The sequence below is a fragment of the Camelus dromedarius genome, chromosome 2 (genome assembly GCF_036321535.1).
Source record: "Camelus dromedarius isolate mCamDro1 chromosome 2, mCamDro1.pat, whole genome shotgun sequence".
Lineage (NCBI taxonomy): Eukaryota > Metazoa > Chordata > Mammalia > Artiodactyla > Camelidae > Camelus > Camelus dromedarius.
The window spans coordinates 84,678,606-84,697,582 of record NC_087437.1 but is presented as its reverse complement, the minus strand read 5'-3'; the positions used below and the strand labels follow the sequence as shown (position 1 = coordinate 84,697,582).

At 33.2% G+C, this 18,977-nt stretch overlaps 1 pseudogene; it reads right to left on the bottom strand.

Annotated features, from left to right (window-relative positions):
- Nucleotides 1-8,321: 8,321 nt before the first annotated feature.
- Nucleotides 8,322-9,336, bottom strand: LOC105087802 (FGGY carbohydrate kinase domain-containing protein-like; annotated as a pseudogene).
- Nucleotides 9,337-18,977: the final 9,641 nt, after the last annotated feature.

Below are 18,977 nucleotides of genomic sequence, written 5' to 3'. Positions count from 1 at the left end.
TAAGCAATTACAAGTCTCTTCCATAGGAAATATATTTTCTTTTTCTACTAGATTAGAAGAGACAAGATTTAAGTAAATTTCTATTTTGTCTACTTTTAATAATAAGAATCATAGGTAAAATGTATTAAATATTATCTACTTGAAAAATAGGTAATATTCAGGTCACAGAAATGATCTCATTTACTCTTTGTAAAAATCCTGAAAATTAGGTTTGTTGCAGATACGGAGCTTGGTATCTCTGACTCACAGTCCTGGAAGGGAAATTTTGGCTTTGACAAAATAATATTTGTCTTATTTAACAAAATGATATTTCTAAACTAAGGATTCCTGCAAATTGTATCATTAAAATACCTATGTGCTAACAACAAAATTGCATTTTATTGTCTTTTTTTCTAGTTATAGAAACAAATTAAAGCAGATAGTAAGCCCAGTCATGCCTGTATCTTTGAGCCTGGGCCACAGTTGTTAGCTCACCACAAGTCTCTAGGATCACCTTTTTGGATGAGAGATTCTCTCTCTATGCTTTAAATAATAATTTTTCTCAATTTCATCTTGAGTCCTTGGGATGTACCTTATAATTTTTTATATTTTACAGAGAACCTTTTCCTATTGGTACAGACAAGACATTGTCCACTGGCTGCTCAAGTGGGATTCATTACAACTGAATTGCTTTTTCATATGTTTCTATAATAAATCGTGTTAATCTTTCAATATTCTTTAATGTAAGATTATTTATTTATTATGTATCCCTTAAATATTTTTAAAATTGTGGTTTAAATTACAGTAAATTGAAAATACTATAAATACACTATTTGAAGTATGGAATTGGAATTAAAAATTCAATTAAATTTAAAAAATAAAAATGTAAGTTTTTAATTGCCATGGCAAAAATTTAACCAAATAGTCTGAGGTAAAGGGAACATCATAAATCATTGGGAAGAAGAAATTTTTTTAAATTTTCTTGAAACTAACATTTAAATATTTTCTTATCTATTTTTATGAAAGACAAAAACATTATAGGCAAATCTTCAACAATGATTTGACTGAAAATACGAATATAGACTCAAACAAATCGCATTATTCTCTAGAATGCTTGATGCGTCATGAATATTAATGTGTACTTTTATTTGAATAGTGTGTCATATTTGAGACTAGAGAATAAAACTTAATTACCATTAACAGTCTTACAAAATACCAGTGAGTGTTAATATACTGATTTACAATGCTAACTTATATTTATCTCTCAAAGTTGTATTGCTTTTCTATAGAAAGTATTATTTTCAGAACTCATGATAAAAAAATGCTAAACAATATAATGATACACAAGCTCCAACTTCTGCCACAAAGTGTTAATGTGCATTTGAAAGAAAAGGACCTATGTCACAAACTACTCAAAAGAGGTGATTTTTTTAAATGACATCATACTCTAACGTAGATTTTCTTTTCTATAATATGTGATATAAATCCTAGGGAGAGAAAAGAATAATATATTCTATTATGATGAAGAGGGAAGAATTCTGACCAATTTGAATACTATTATTTCATTTCAGTTTTTGATAAGCAGGTTGATCCACAAATATCACAATAACATCAAACATAATTTCGAATAAAAATAATTTGTAGGTAAAATGTAGATTATTTATTATTATTGTACATCTCTATTCAAAGCTATGTTTATGTGTGTTGGGCTTTCTCAGAATTTATATTCTCTTTTCCTAAAAGAGTGATTTATAAGCTGACATATACACATTTCAGGGAAGGATTTTTTTTCTTCCTATACATTGAATATAGAGTAAAATATTGTAATATTTTACAAAATACTATGAAAATAAATTGTAAGCAGGAAACATTATTAAATAGGAAAAGAGGGATGCCTATGCATTAGGCTACACCTATTACCTTTCATTTTAGAACCTTATAAACAGTTTCACATTGTAAGAGTACATAATGAATTATGCAAGATGCACTGCTTCTGACAGGTATTCTTAAATTTAAGTTTCTTATAAAATGTTCTAAATTTTCTATTACCTTCCATATATTGATTCCTGAACAAGTATTTTTTTCTGCTTGTATTCATTAAGGCTACCCGTAGTTTCTTTGTGTAAGGCAAAGTACTTCAAAGTGTATGCCAGTTACTTGTTATATGACCTTTAAAACCCATTAATCTTCCATGTGTCTTGGATCCTATGTCAAACGTGGATATTGATATATTCCTATTTACAGGCAACACTGGGTTACTATAGAAATTTGTAATAGAATAATTCCTTCATTTACACATTCAACAATTTATTAAGTACTAATATTGAACCCTCTTTATGCTAGTCATTGTAATGTGCATGTATAAAAAATTTGTCCAATGCCAAGTTAAACCTCATACACACACACAAAGTATGAAACAACAAAGAAATTACAAAGGAGTGAAACAAATCTTTGGGAGGCACAAAATAGATACCTAACAGGTATAGATTTAAACTGATGCAATTTTTAAAGAGAATTCCCCTCAGTGCTTCCTTTCATTAAGGATGTTTATAATTTTTATGTTTTATATATTTAACTCATTATCTGGATTCCAAGGATTATACATCAGATTATAAACAAGCATTTTCAAGGGCCTATGAAAATGGATATATGGTATATAAATTTCAAATGATATATTTCATATGGCTGCTAGAGTCAGTGAAGATGCAAAAAGTGACAGCTGATACCTCAACAATGAGGAAGCAGTGAAGACTGAAAGGGAATGTAAGCACAAGGTTGAGAAAGTAGCATTTCTGAGGACAATTTAGTGTATCAACAAGTGTAACATTTAAACATAAAAATAGTTCCAAAGGGGAAACACATATTAAGGACTGGATTGAAATATGTGGGACACTTGATAGATCAAATTGTGGTGGCTCTGGATTCAAGTTATATTCTTTCAGTATGTGTATAATATTTACTTAATGGTGGCATAAAAAAATGTGTTACTAAATTCAGATTGCATACTTTTGACTTACATTTTAAATAAACATTTAGTATCATATTTGATAAGTGATTTTTTTACCCTATGTGAAATTCCTTTTTTAAGCCTGTAAAAAATTTAGATAACAAAACAAATCATTCGTATTAACTACCACCACTAGTATATATGTATATATAATTTGGTTTTAAACTGAATTCTGATTTCAAAGAGAAAGAGAAGAAGAAGAGGGAGAGATAAGACAAATCTTTACCTTTGTCCACCCACTTTGCAGTATTATGTTTCCTAAGAAAGATCTTACCTTCACACCAACACAACCTTGAAGCCCATGGGAATATACTAGCCACATTCATCAAGAGCCAGATGTCATACACATCTGCTGTTTATGAATGCCTAGCTCCCACTCACCCAGTTTCTGAAACCAGCGCTCTGTGTACTTTGGAAAAACGTCCCTCTCTGACTTTCAATCCATGAGACTTCAGTCCATCTGATACTTCTGCTCAAGCTGTTCACACATAAACCAGGCCAGGTCAATCAAAACTATTTTTCAGTCACAACGACTAATTGACAAACACAAAAAGTCTCTCCTAAGACCCTGAGGAGATTCCATCCTATGCTTCTTTCATCTTCTGAGAGCTGCCAGCATTCCGTGGCATGTGTGGCTGCCTCACTCCAACCCCTGTCTCTGCGGTCTCATCACCCCCTTTTCTGTCTCATATTTCCCTCTGTCTCCCTCTTATAATGATATTTAAGAATTCATTTAGGACCCACCCAGATAATCCAGGATAAACTTTTATCTCAAAATAATTAATTGTGTCATATAAGGTTAACTTTCACAAGTTCCAGGGATTAGAACAGGACATTATTCAGACAATCACAATGGGTATTTTCCAGGACTTTATGTTTGCACAGTTGGGTCATTTTTGTATATGTGCTTGGAGTGATTGGAAGGTAAAAGAAACCAGTAATGGTTACATTTAATTTGCCACTGCTAAAAGAAAGAAAAGGAATATAATCCATCTCTTAAATGAGGAAAAGAGACAGCAAGGCTGAAACCTGGTAACACCATCTTAGTACCTACACTCAGCCATGTCTGAGATAAACTCTACTCTGGACTTTTCAGGATAAGATTCCGATTCCTTAAATTATTATCGTTGGCACTGCTGTTGTTTAAAGTCAGTTACAACTGGAACTTAAACATAGATGTCTCACTACTCCTTCTGTTTCCAACAAATGTCGCCAAGGCTTTATTTTCTGAGGATTGATATATTTAACCTACATTAAATGTAATACAGAAAGAATTTATATCCACATATATTCTTCCAAACCATAAATAATTTAAAAGGTTGCCTTTTCTCCCTGCTTTTTCTCAGTTTAGTACTCTAGTGACAGAACTAGAAATAAAACAAACATAGCTCATTATATTTTTATTATCTGCTAACTCATATGCTCAGAAACAAAACAAGCATACCAATATTTGCTCTTTACTAAATAGAAGAAGCATGGACTGATACTCCCAGTTCCAGACAATGCAGGCTGCTTAATTTCACAGCAGGGACATGGTGTTGAGAAAGAAACAGTCACGTATGAGACTTAACCCTTTTTTTACATTTATACAGATTGCTCTACTTCTTAATTTTTGAAAATTTTTAGCTTCTGAAGAGTACATCTCTGTGTGACTACTATGACTTGTTATGGATGTTGTTATAGCTGAGTCTCTTGGTGCCTGTGGTGGACTGAAATCTGGCCCCCAAAATGTCTGTCCTAATTCTCAGAACCTGTGAGTGTGTTACATCATCAAATCATTTCTGAGAATAAATCTTTTAAACTCAGATTATGTTTTACCTTTATTTCCATTAAATGAATAAACATAAGTGTTTGCTGAGAATCAGATTCAGTGAAAGTTTGGAATATGCTACACTTTGCTTGTGAAGATGGAGGAACTGGTCATGAGCCAAGAAATGCAGGCAGCCTCCAGAAACTGGAAAGGGCAAGAAAATGGATAGTTCCCTACTCTCCAGAAGAAATGCAGTGCGGGATCTCCCCCACTATCTGAAAATAGAGCATTCCTATGAAACCTTTTGTAAACCACAGGGCATAAAGTGAAGAACGAATTACCCTAGGACACATCTTGCTGATGCATCCACAAAATAAATCAAGGAGAAGCACAGATGCTCACAGACACAGTTCAAAGCTGTGGCGGCTTGATGCTGAGATGCTGAGTATACTTCCTGGGGAAGGAGGTTGGCACCTCTATGACAGTTCCCAGCAAAACAAATGCTGGCTGCTATTTTCACTTTTTTCCATAAAAGCAAAAATCAAATTTGGATTTTTTTTTCATTTGGCAAAAAGAGTTAGCTCTTCATAAAAGCAAAGTGGCATAAAGTGAAGTTTCAAAAAGTAGCAGAACACCTTGGTTCATCTCAGTAAAACCCATTCTGACCCCCAGAATTGTAAGATAATATATTAGTCTTCTTTAAGACATTGTATTTTTAGTAACCTGCTACAACACCAAAAGGAAACTAATGCAGTGTCCCCACCCCTTGCTGCTGCTGGTGCAGATACAGAGACTTACGTCTCACTGCAAAACCTTCTGGAGGATACCCTTTGGTGATGGAAGCTGCCTACCCCTGTAGTCCTGGTATTTATGCTGCAACCCCCCACACTGGTCGCACAACTCCACAGGCAATAACCGACTTGGATGGAGGTATATATGCGCCATTGGCCTGTCTCAAGTGTGAGCAGACACGGCAGCACAAATTACATTTACAAATGATCTCACCATGATCAGCTAGACCTCATCTGAAGACGCATTCTCACAGAGCTCCTCTGCCATCCCTATCCTGCTTCTCTCGTTCCTGTACATGTTTTCCTGAGAGCAAGGTCACAGTCTTGCATCCAATTGCTCACTCCAATTTCTGCTTCTGGAGTACACCTAAACCAAGTACAATTTTATTTATTTATTTTTTTTGCTCTCAAATAGATTGACACCTTTTCACAGACATTGTCTCTTTTACTCTTATAGTATCCAGAAAGCTAAGTAAGATATAACTATGCTTTCAACATTTCCCTAAATTCAAACATGGCTAAATTAGTTTAAATATGACTAATTTTTTTTTTCATTTCTAATACAATTAGCCAATTCTATTACAATTTATATATTTATCTATACAATTATTTGTTTAATTACTAGTTAGAATAACTATACACTGCCTATTATGTACCTTTCAAATGTGAACACACTTTACATCAACAGTAAGAAAATTCATGGATCAAATTTTTCAAATCTACCTAATGACTGTGACAATTTTTTTTTATAACAATGTGACTCCTATTAAAATTACTTAGTAAATCTGTTTATCTTCTATTGGCCTCAAAGCAGTTTTATGGAAAAGAAAATTAATTTACACATCCAGACTTCATATATGAAATAGTCATTTTAGCATTAATGGAAAAGCACAAATTGTAGTTTTCAAAGCCCAGTGAACCTACTTCTAGAATTTATATGATCCCCATTCTTGCAAAATTACTAAAAGTGTAGATACTTTAATACATATCACTTAACATTTTCAAAAGGAAAACAAATTGCTTTACTGAAGGAAAATTTATTCAATAAAAATAATATTGTTACCTAAGTACTGAGCATAAAAATGAAAAAGTATTAAAAGACTGCTCTCAATTTCACTTGTATTATTGCCTGAAAAATAATGCCTATGTTATTAGTTGTAGCAGCAAGAAAAAAGAGTAGTAGAGTATAGTTAATTACTGGATTATAGATACAAATAATTTTGTATTAGTAGAGTATGAAAACCGCATTATATATTTCAAATAGAATATATTAAATTTAAAATAAGAGCCCACTTTTTAAATACCTTGCATTAGTGAATAAAGCAGAGGTGACTACTTTTTTTCTTTTTTTTTAAATTTTTATATATATATATATATATATTTTAGAGGGGGAGGTAATTAGGTTTATTTATTTATTTTTTAGAAGAGGTGCTGGGAATTGAACCCAGGACCTTGTGCATGCTAAGCATGCACTCTACCACTTGAGCTATACCCTCCCCCCCTACTTTTTTTTCCTTGCTTTAATGTGACTTCATTCATTTAATACATTTATCAGGCACCTATAACAACCATACACAGGACTCAGCACAGGTTATGCAAGATGAATAATATAATGTCCCTGACTTCAAGGAGCTGTAGTCTAGTGGAAAAGATGAGCAGAGAAAAAATAAAAAGCAATTACAGAACAATCATTTCTTCAGTAGGGGTAGGTAAAAGTGCTAAAAACAAGTATAACTTAGAGAATTTCAAAATAAATATGAATGTTCCGTGAAAGGCTATACAGAGGAGAAAGCATCTAAGAGGGCTCTTCAAGTTAGAGTAGAAGTCAGCTAGTGGGCAAAACAGAGAACCAGTCATTCTATGCAGAGGAACACATGTGCAAAGACATGGCGGTGAAAATGCACAGACAGACTTCTGAGAGTAGCGTCTGATGTAAGCATCTGACAGATAACTCTTGGCTGTAATATGAAGTATGAAATAAAATATGTTTTGAAGTTTTCTGCACCATGACCCACAGTAAAAATTTTATTTTCATTATGGCCCGGTATACACACAGAGATGCATAAAATAAAAATGGAAACATAGGTTCCACAGAAATAATGCTTACCCTTACTGTGTGAGACATATTTGATAATTTCTACTCTGGTCAGTTCATTCTATTCTGAAAATCCAGTGGTCATGATGTACTAAGTTGATCTCATGAAGTTTGAACCATAATTTAAACAGAAACCCTGTTAGCAAGAGAGGCTAGGAAAAAGACACAGCTATCGCTGAAGTGGGAAATATTGAGAATCTAACACTGTACCCAACCAAAAACATACATAAGGATGAAGAAGAGGATGGAGTCATTACACTTTACTGTAAACCTTGTCTCATTGTCTGCCTTCCACTTGGGGATGAGACCTAGGTTTTTTTTGTTGTTGTTGTTGTTTTTTATTAAGCTCACTGTCCCCTAACACATTACCTGGGACAAACTAAGTGTTTAATAGGTCTTTGATGAATGAATAAATAAATATATGAATGCTAGGCTGGAGAGATGCTTAGAAGATGAAATCAAGAACATACCCAAGTAATTGGACGTAGCATGTAAGCCAACATATCATGAAAATAAAAGTTAGACTTGTAAGGGTTTTGGAGTACCTGTAGAAAAAATTAGTACAGGTAAGTACACCATCATCATACATCCTACCTGGAAGTTAACGTATCTTTCTCAAATTATGGCATAAACCAACAAACCATCCAGATATTTATTTAGATCATTTTTCTGTTATTTTGTATGGAGAAATTAATAAAGTTATAAATGAACTGTATATTTGATGAAAAGTTCTGTAATTCTATCCAAATGCCTAACTGTAAAAAGGCTTTTCTTTACTATATCTTGAATCACCAGTTCTTGATCTTTGCTGTAAAACCAGAAAAGGATTGTCTTCAGTTCTAGAGAACATTTCATTTGAACATAGTGTTGGTGGTGGACGTGGGGTAAGAGAGTACCTAGTCCTTCTGCATGGGCATCAGTAAGTGAAGCTGCAATTTCAGCGGGCAGGCCAAGGTCCTTTGCTGCCTCTGGTGTAAGTGAGCCCATTTCCAAGAGAAGCTCCAAGAGGCAGCACTTGGTTTCCTATTTTGCTGTAATTGTCTGAAATCAAGTCTTCCCAAATCAGTCATCTTCCAGAAACTGTTGTCCCGGCCTTTCTCTGCCAAGTATGTCCATTTGCACACCAGGGAGCAAAGAGATCTTATTGTGACACCTGTTGCCTTTCATGATAAGAGGTCTGCGAGATCAAAGACATGTGCTGCCTTATCCCAGCAAGTCTCTCCCAAGTTCTTTTTTAGCCACAGAATCTTCAGGGCCTGCATTTCCAAGGACACCAGGCCCCCAGTGTACTGCAGGATGCTGTGTTTGGTTTCCGTGATCCTGTGGACCTGACTGACTGACTGGTGGTCGTGGAAACATAATGACATTGTGAAGGGAATCCCCTACATGGTTCATTGGTAAAGGATGAAACTGCTTATTCAAAACAACCAGAGAACATATGGCATTAAACCCAAGTCTTAAAACTTTTTTTTTAAATTGACCCCTTGTGCAACATTCTCTACAACACTTATCCCAGATTGTCCTTGGAGGACTGCTCGTGGTTGTTGAACTGAGGCTCCCACTGATTAATTGGCTGGTCTATGCAAGCCAAGAGGGTGCCCCTCTGGTCCACCAGCCCCTCATGGACACTACTTGTCTCAACGTCCACACCCACATAGTAGCTACCTGGTTCCTGATCTCCATCAGGCATTGCCATCCCTCCAGTTGTCCAATCTGAAATCCACTTTTATAATATGTTAATTATGGATTATTTACCTCATCGTATCTAAATTCAGAGGTACAAGACAAATGTTTTCCATTGAAATTGTGAACTGTTAAGCAAAATAAAATAAATTATTGTAAGGGGAGGTATTTTGCATTCTTTCACAGAGAAACAAGTTTTAGAGTTTGTGTATAATTGTAAAAGGAACAGCAGCATAGAGTATACATTCAGAAACAAGATAGTAAGTGGAATAAAAAAGGAAAAAAGATTTCATTAGCTCAAAAATTTTTAAATCTTAATAAAATACTATGACTATATTTTAAGCCATTCTTATTTTAAACTCCCAACAAATAAGAATGAACAAGAATTACAGGAATTATGTAGAAATTAACGCAAGTTAGTCATTTTAAAAATATTTTTAGATGCAAGCAATAGTGAATGCTAACAGTTCAGGGTTTCTGTTCTTTTATTTCATTTCTTATCCTTTCTTCTCTGTTTCTTTTTTTTTAATTTTCACCTGAGACTTTCCTTTCTATGTCCCTGTTTTGAAATCTCAAAGAAAGAAAACAACTGTCTCAAAGATAAGACACTTCCAAGATTACATACCAACTTTTATAAAAAAAAATTCCATTAAAAACAGCACTTTAAGTGTATTAAAAAATATATAGCAAACCAATGCACAGAAATGTTGAAATTCCCTATCCAACTGGTACACTTCAAAGTATACTGCCTAATCAAATACTGAATTGATAAAACCTGGTGATAACACTGAACATAACCAACTTGATATATTCTACCTATATATTTAGAATGTTAATTGGATAAAAGGCTTGTGTAACAAGATCTTTACAATAAAATTATGGCTTCTCTCTCAAATAATCATTTTTTAATAATGGTTTCCTTGTTTATCATTTTTTCTGTATACTTAAGCACTTTTTAAATCATTTTCTTGCTGGAAATTCAATTATGCTGGCAGCTTTATGAATTCCTTTGTATTTGTAAGGCAGACACATTGCTTGTTTATATATGGGAATGACTATCTGAATATACTGTTGGGAGGCTGTCCTAGTGCCTTCCCACTTATTGTCTGCTCTCGGAAGTGCTTTAATAAATTATTTCTTAAAAATAACTCTTAATGTATGCTTTTTTTCCTTTTATACTACCTAATTTCCATTTCCTTTAAAGACTATTTGTTTAAATTTTCTATAACAAATAATTGAATTAATTTTTACATATTATTTTTTTTTTTAGCAGAATACAACAAAACAATGAAATGCCTAATGCTGATCCAAGATACTCTAACCAGTGTTCAGCTGGTCTGGAGCCTTTAAATACTAACTATTCTGTGGAAGATGGACATAATCACACAGAAATGTAGATCCTTGGAAAGAGATGCTCAGGTAATAACAGCAGTGGTAGGAATCATAAAGTTCCCCTAACGTAGTCTTCATTGTAACAGGGGAAATTTATAATAAATATGAGAAATAAATAAAATGAATATTATACTAGTCAATGATAATTGCTAAGAAGACAAAACAAAGCATACAAGGATGATATGGGATGGAGGTACGCTTGAGGATTTAGAGGGGGTGGCCACACAGACCGCCACTGAGATGTGACTTTTGAGTAAAGAGAAGGCATATGAAAGTGACTTGGCTAGCCGCAGTGATGCTCTAAGATCATTCCTGTCAGAGAGACTAATGAGTGTAAGCATTTGAGGCAGAGGTCTGACTGATGTTTCTGGGAACTACATGGAACCTTATTTGCTAGAGTAAAGTCAATGCATGGGAGATGGTTGGCAACGTGGTCAGAGATGTAATGGGAAGAAGATTATGCAGGTTAGGCTCTGTTAAGGCTTTTTGCTTTAATTTGAGTGATATTCAAAGCCATTTAAATGAACATGAGTGTTAGGTGCCCACATAGTTGTAGCTAGCAGACCAGATCAATTTTAAATTATTCCATGCTGCTAGATCAGTCATTTCTCCTCATTTTTTCCATCTTGAAGATCATGTTGATATCTCCTGTTCAGTGAAGCCTCCTCTAGTGCTCTTCACTCTCTCAGTTTATATTTTTATTCATTTTCTTTCAATTTGTGATTTGGCAAGTTTGGGAACGAGATGGAAATAACGACAAGTTTAATGAGAAGTCTATATTTTTGAACAACTGGCAAACCTAATAAGCATGTCCAACATACTGAACATCCAACAGAATGGATTCTGATGGGTAAATTTTGACCTTCATATCCAGTCACATTCCTGTATTTGAGCTTTTTTTCTTTTTTGTCTCTCACAAATGTATATTTAAGAAGAAGCTTGAATTTGATTAAAAATATGTATCTACAATATACACAGCCTGTTTCTCTAAGCTTGGAAAATGAAAAAATGTTTACAGTCATAGACAAAAACATATAAATGCTTGGTTTATATATATATAAACACATTTATAATGCTTAGTATAACATAATTACTTGGTAACATTACTTAGCATAATAGTATTAATTAATATAATTACTAAAGTAGAACTTCAGTTTAAAAATAGGTAGCAATTATTTAATGTCTGTATATTTGCATTTTTACATGTTTCTCCAACCAAGTCATTAGTTTCAAATCTTAATCTTACACCATTTCTTCTTGAAATAACTACAGTAGCAAAAATTCTTGTCAATAGGTTATACTAAAATAAAGAGACATTACAGAAAATAGTATGAAACTATGCAGTGACTATGCAGATTGTATGACATGTTTTTAATTCCTTACTAATCTCCATTTTTAGAAGCTGTTCATCTCAGCTACACTCATTGTTGCATCCTTCCATTTTATGGCTGATGTAGAAGACTTCAGGGGTTTTTCTTGTTTTCCTCTCAGGCCAGAGCATCTTAGCTTTCCAAGAAATGCATCTCCTGCCTCTTGCATTGGTGGTTGCTGTCCCACATGCTCACATTTTGAACTGCTGTGCTTTCCTTTTCCAGGAATTCAATGTCTATTCAGTAGTAGTGTTTGTCTTACAAGCTCTTGATTACAGTTCACTTTAAAATTAGGAAAAGGTAGGCTATTTTGTTGTTCTTGTTAGGGCAGTTTGGGTGTAATTTTCTTCTTCTACAGCTTTGCTTGCTCATAAAAAAAAATTATATTTTTTCCATTGACAACTTATTTTTATCTGGAAATATTCTCATTCTTTTTTCTCATCTTCTGAATGCTAAGACTCAAATTACTGTTCCTTTTTTTTTCAGTTTACTACATCAGAAATGATAGTTTCCTGAGTAAAATGAATAATCGAATGCACACACAAAATATTTCCAGAATATTGTATTATTCAAAATGCATCATGTTAATTAGAATTATCTAAATACTCATTTTAAATGTCTTGGCATTTTAAAGATTCGTAATAATAAATTCTAAATTTCACACTTGATAAAAATATACATTAAGAGGTCCTTTATTTAACTTAAAGAATGGCAAAATATTGTCAATATTAAAGAAAGAAATGCTTGTTATTTGCCAATCAAGATCTGATTTTTCTTAATTGTATTCCTGCTATTCGTCCAAATTGTGCAACAAATACTTATGTTCTTGAAGTATGCCATGTTTATTCTAGATTTTAGGTTATGGCAGTAAACAAATAGGCTTGCACTCATGAAGCTCTGCTTTGGTGTCAGATAATACTAATTTACCAAATATTTATTAAATAATAATAATATTTATTACTTCAATTTGAAAGAATATATGAGTAGTAGATTATGCTATCATTTGTTTGGTTATGTCAAACAATTTTTTGCACAGCCATGAAAGGTAATAAATCACTAAGATAGAATTCACTAATAATTTACTAAACTCGAGTGACTGAAAATTTAACAGAGTATATTAGATTTAGATTTCACATTTAAAGAGAATCTAAAATAAGCAGATTAATTATAAAAATATATTGATCATCTAAAAAAAAGAAAAGCTTTGCCACTATAACATTGCTAAAGATGTTTTTGACAAAGTAAAATTGAAGAAAAATTCTTTCATCGTGAAGGGTTTATCATTGATTTTTCTTTGTCAATCTTTTTGTGCAGGTTTTCCCAAACCTCCACAAAGCAATCATTGATATCAAAGGAATTCCTTTTGATGCCAAAATCAGCTATCAAACATATGGCTTTCCCATGTTAAATATGTAATTAATTTTTCTTTCTTAAAACATCAAGCTAAAACATAGCTGTAGTTACTATATATTTTTAGATATTTATAAAATCCAGAACAGTGTAAGGAAATGCAGCTAACAAATTATGCATCTCTTTTAGTAGGTCTTTTTATATACCAGATATTTGGATTATAAAGAAAAACACTTTATTGTAAGAACTTCCAATGTACCCAGATGGAAATACATTGTAATGAAAAAGATAAGCCCATATGCTATGAATTGGCAACAGCTGTTTCATTTTCATCCTATGGGATGAGGGAGGAACAGAAACTGGAACACCTTGATGAATATTAAGATGCTAAGGAATAGGATACTGGCAAGATAATTCTACAGATTTTAAATTCTTTGTGGCAATATCACTAAACCTAAAGGCAGAGTGACAAGACACTACATCCACACATTACAATTATCTGAAAATTGAAAATCTTCCATCAGTGTAACAGTAGTGTGTTTGTGTGTATACCAACACAGCTTAAATTTCTTTGAGCTATTTTACTGAATTAGCCAGGTGTTCCAAAACCTTACAGACACAATCTAAGGAAGGGCACATGTTTAAAACTTAACATCAACCAGTAATTTTTTTAAAAGCTAAAATAGACTCTACGTAGAGTCTTTATCATACAATGTAATAGGTAAAATTGTTTACCTAATGAGGCAAAGTGCTTCAAGAATTATAGAAAATTACGTATTATGTTTTTTTTTATGCAGTAGTTTTGTTCTACAGTCTCAATACAATTTGCATCTATCTAACAGTACCTATAAAGCTGCATTAGTGGTTTAGGGCACAAGATTTCAAGCCAGATGCTAAGAATCAAAATCAGATTTTACCATCACTTAGTTGTGTGAATTTGGGAAAGTAACAATCTATGCTAAAGCTTAATTATCAATTTTAGATATGGTTGGAGATTTATCACGTTAAGTGTCTAAATAGTCAACTCAATTTTGCCACTATCTACCCATAGATAGAATCAGATTCCACAGGTAAAGTTCTCAGTCCCACAAGACCACCTTCCACTTCAACTGCAAATCCAAAGGCCAGGTTACCTGTGTTTGATCAGCTGCAAATTGAAATTTCCAAAGACCCCTGCTCCTTGCATTCAATTAGTTTGCTAAAACAGCTCACAGAACTCAGGGAAACATATTACTTACTAGATTACTGATTTATTACAAAAGGATATAACTCAGGTGAAGCAAGATAAAAGATGCATAGGGCAAGGTATGGCCTAGAGGTCAGTGAGTGAGACTGAAAGTTCCAACCCTCTAATCACATGGTTGGTTCTCCAGCCAACCAGCTCCCATCCTTAAGTAGGGTCCGAAAGTCACCCCCATTATATAACAAGAGACACTTTTGTCACTCTCAGCACTTAAGAAATTCAAGGCTTTGCGGAGCTGTGAGTCAGGAACCATAGACAAAGACCAAGTATATATGAGAAATATATTTTGGTCATCTGAATAACCAAATATACATTTTTAGATTATGGATCACAATATTAAAACTTTGCACATGTCTTTGTTTTTAGCCTTTTAAAATTACTCTGTTTTAGATCTTTCATATACGACATTGTGTTCTGCTTTGTGGTTTGTTTCTGATGAATTTCATGATTTAAAATATGTTGATTATCATTTTCTTATTTTTTAAGATAAGTAATTTTTTATAAACATATTTGATTTTCTTTTGTTTACACTGTGGAATAAGAGAGGTCTGCAAAATTCCTAGCTAACATTATTATCTTCTGTCAGTACAGTAAAATTGTTTCTTCAGTGGATTTATTTGTTTGTTTGTTTGTTTTGGTTAGTACGGGGAGAAGCTGTGTATCTTCCAGTGTTTTTATTGTCTTTTTTTGTCTAGCATTACCATACGTTTTCTATTTTGCTTATTTTATTGCCAAAGGAAATTGCCTCGCTTTTGAAATGTGATCTCCAGTAGGGACATCTTTTCAAGACTTGCACTTCAAATCCTAGGTATTTCTAACTAGACGAAAAGAATCTTTTCACAATGTTATGTTATGTATATCAGATCACCACGATGTACTCTTTATCTTACAATCTTCTATGCCTCAATAAAGCTGAAATTAAATCAATCAATCTTACTTTTAACAGATTGCTCTATCAGTTACCTTGTATATGATTTCACACATACACAACGAGTATGAGGGACTTCATCTTGCTGAAGGTGGTTTTCAATTGTTGAAGGTAGTCTTTAACAATTAAAGTTCATTGGTTCCTTTTTACTTTTAAAAGGTGGTCAGTAACTATTTTAAATTAGAATGTGTCTGGGATTACATTTCTACCGGACAACAATCTAGACACTTCACAGTATTTAGGGAGGTGCTTTTTTTTTTTTAGAAACTACATGATTTCAGTTGTCTCTTTCTTTAAGAGTGATGTTAGTAGCCAGTGAGGACCATTGCCTACACCCACTTTTTCATTAGGTGTTACAAACGAGCAAGATTCTAATTCTAAAACCCATTCTTAACTTTTTAGTTAAAACCATTATATAAAGCATTATTTTTTTTAAGCATTATTCTTAAATTTGGAATTTATGGTACTTCTTCATGTCTTCTTTTATGTTTCAGGTAGACAACAATTTTGAGCAAATTATACATTTTTTAGAATATTGAGCATGATGCTTAATAAAATAATACAAATCAAAATATGCAATCTAAAAAACATCACACACAATAACTTGAAGATACACTGATTGATTGCAGATACTGACTGGTATACATAAAATAGATAAACAGGTTTATACTGTATAGCACAGGGAACTATATTTGATATCTTGAGGTAGCTTACAGTGAAAAAGAATATGAAAACGAATATATGTATGTTCATGTATGACTGAAGCATTGTGCTGTACACCAGAAATTGACAGAACATTGTAAACTGACTATATTTCAATAAAAAAAAAGTGAAAAAAAAACCGAGAAAATACATTGATTGAAATAAGCTACCATTTGTTTGACTGAATTGAACTGATGAATGCTGGCTTTATAGAATCTTACCAAATTTTTTCAACTGTATTGAATATTAAGAACATAATATGATTATGTGAAAATCATAATTTTTAAATCTGTGAAATAAGTCTAAAGAGAACTGTTCCTTACATTTTCCTTCTGAATACTGTCAAACCACCGTGAGCTATTTGTGTATCAGGGAAGAACAAGTATGGCTCCATACTGGATCTGTGTTTTTCCCGTTTGTATTCTCTCAATTTTGCTACAAGTTGATCACTTAAGGGATGTTGCCTGAAGCTTTAAGTATACATATTGGCCCATCTCAGGGAACCCTGCCTCCCATGCCTGAGTATTAAGCTAAAACACCTTTGTTTAGCTCTCAGGAATCACCCTGACCAGGCCTACCTATAAATGGCTACAGGAAAGGAGAAATGAACACATCCCCTACCCTCCAAAGTCTGGCTGGAACCAGGAAATATTTGCAACAACTTATCCCCCCTCCTTTTTTTTTTTTAAAACTCCTCACCTCCTCCTCTTTGTTTTATAAGAGAAACTAGCATCCAAACCTGGGCAAAATGGTTCTTTGGCGCATTAATCCACCATCTTTTTGGTCTTGTGGCTTTTCAAATAAAGTTGCTATTCCTTGCCTCAACAACTGGTCTCTCAATTTATTGGCTTGTTTGCAGTGAGCTGTACAAGCTTAGACTCCCAAAAACTTTCTTCTTCTGAGAACACTTTTTATAAGTATCACACTTCCAGTATAGTTTTACAGTGTACTCTTTAATAGTGAAAGTAATTTTTTTAGAATTCTCAAAAGGATAAGACTATAATTTTACTAGGAGAACTACTCATACTTTTTTTTTCTCTAACAAATAATAACTAAATTTAACAACTTAAATTGCAATGAAGAAAATTCCTTTTCCTATCTAGCAACACAGCAATTGCTTGCTAGAAAGCTGATGATTAAAAAAAATTCAGATTCTTTTTTCATTACAGGAGTCATTGTAAATAAATAGAATATGTAATATTTTATGCTATTTGTAAACTCTATGTAGTTCCTAGAATCAAATTCAAGAACTGGGGGTTTAAAATCATTCAATCCCCAAACCATTAATTTGTTATGTAAATTAGATAGGGAAATATAGATGTGGGGATGGAGTTTTATACTATAAATCAACCCCCTAAAGTCTTTAGACTAAGATTTTATTGAAGATTTCATCAATTGCCTACTAATCCTAATAATAAGGAACATTAACAATCCTTCACAATGTAATTTTCTAGTGAATTTTCTCTCAGTTTTGTTTCTCCCTAATGCACCCTTTACAAATCTAAATTCATCTGGCTAATTTTTGTAACACAATTGTACTGTTAATTTTTAAATAAATGAAATCTTGTAAGCAGCATAGGCTATTGAGGGGCTATATTTCTCACTTTTACAGGATGGTCAGATATTTTTAATTCAGATTTTTTTTAATTTAAATAAATCATTGCCTCTTGTACTTGCATAAAAAGTTCAATAGAAAACATAGCATAGATTACCACACAATTTAAGTTTTATGTTGATAAAGATATATTTTGACCATTTACAGATATTTTAATAACAGTGTACACCAACAAATTTCTGATCACAATTAACTTCTAGCTGCAAACGAAATGTGGGAAATTAGAGTTTAAAAAAAACCCTTCTCACTCTCTCTCTCTCTCCGTCCCCTCCTTCTCTCTCCCTTTCTTACTCTTTCTTTCTCTCCTTCTCTCTGTCTTCCTGCCTTTGTCTCCTTCTCTCTCTCTCTCTCTCCTCTTCCTGTCTCTCTCCAACCTCTCTCTTTCACTGAGCATATATGCCAATATTTTATGGCAACATCAAAACAAACTGACTATAGGATTTATATGAGAGGTTAAAGATTTTTTAACACTTTCCATTTGCTGGTAACAGAAATTTTCACCTTTTTTAGACAAAATTTACCTCTGTTGGATGAGGACATATCTACATCTTTCTTCTAAATTTCTGCTTTTCTTATAAAAAAAACTTCTTAAAATGCAAAATTATTACTGAATGTTTTACTGAAATAAAGTGTTTTATCTGTATTTACTTTTACTGTCAAAAAGTCCATGATGTTTCCTGTTGACTGAGTCCCTGTTCACCAGCTATAATTGATTCGTTTTAAACTGTGTTAACTTGGGGAAAAAGAAACAAAAACAAAAACAATCTGAACTTAGCATTTTCTGTTAAGCGAGCCAAAAGCTGAATATTGTCATCAGTGATCTTCCAGAAAGGATGGTACTCAACTCAGAAACATGCATTTTAATCACTGAATAGATTTACCTATGGTGATGGTTGGTGGAGGGTAGAAGGGAGTCATAAGAGGAGGAGCATATTCTTGTTTCTCATCTGTTCTGGTGGAATCTCTGGATAAGCAAAATGCCATAGCTTTGTGAGCTCCCAGCAATTTCTAATTTCTTTACACACACAAAAAGACCTTTAAGTATTCATGTCTTTTGTGCTTCTGCTTGCTC